Here is a 550-nt window from a genome sequence, read left to right as displayed (position 1 = left end):
ACGAGATTTGAGCCCATGACCTCAAGGTTATGAGCCTTACGAGCTACCAAACTGCTTTATCCCGCGATGAAAAGAAACCAAACTAATGGACAATCAAAGATTGAATGCGCCCCTCTTCCATAATGTACAAATAGGTTAATGGTCCCACCAGCAGCTACGTCATTCATCTGTCTAGTGGAGGGATTCAAATCTTGTAGAAAGTTTGAACTTGTAGCCAAAGGGGTAACCCATGGTGAGGGCACCTTCTCAATAGATCCTTGTATCTCTCCCATGCATTGTAGAGTGTTTCTAAATCCATTTGTACAAAAGAAGAAATATCATTCCTTAGTTTAGCCATTTTGGTCGGCGAAAAATATTTTAGTAAAAATTTTTCGGTCATTTGTTCCCAAGTAGTGATTGACCCTCATGGTAACAAGTTTAACCATTGTTTAGCTTTGTTCCTCAATGAGAATGAAAACAATCAGAGGCAAATGGCATCGTCAGAAATGCCATTGATCTTAAAAGTGTCACAGAATTCCAGAAAATTTGCTAAATGAGTGTTTGGATCTTC

The 550-nt window shown here is 39.1% G+C and overlaps 1 non-coding gene across 1 annotated transcript; it reads left to right on the top strand.

Moving 5' to 3' along the window:
- The first annotated feature begins 224 nt into the window (after nt 1–224).
- Nucleotides 225–331, top strand: LOC128280966 (small nucleolar RNA R71). Its single transcript, XR_008271183.1, has one exon. It is a non-coding gene; the product is annotated as a small nucleolar RNA R71 (small nucleolar RNA).
- The last annotated feature ends 219 nt before the right edge of the window (nt 332–550 follow it).

The sequence above is a fragment of the Gossypium arboreum genome, chromosome 9 (assembly GCF_025698485.1).
Source record: "Gossypium arboreum isolate Shixiya-1 chromosome 9, ASM2569848v2, whole genome shotgun sequence".
In the NCBI taxonomy this organism is placed as follows: Eukaryota; Viridiplantae; Streptophyta; class Magnoliopsida; order Malvales; family Malvaceae; genus Gossypium; species Gossypium arboreum.
This window is presented reverse-complemented; position numbering and strand designations above follow the sequence as displayed.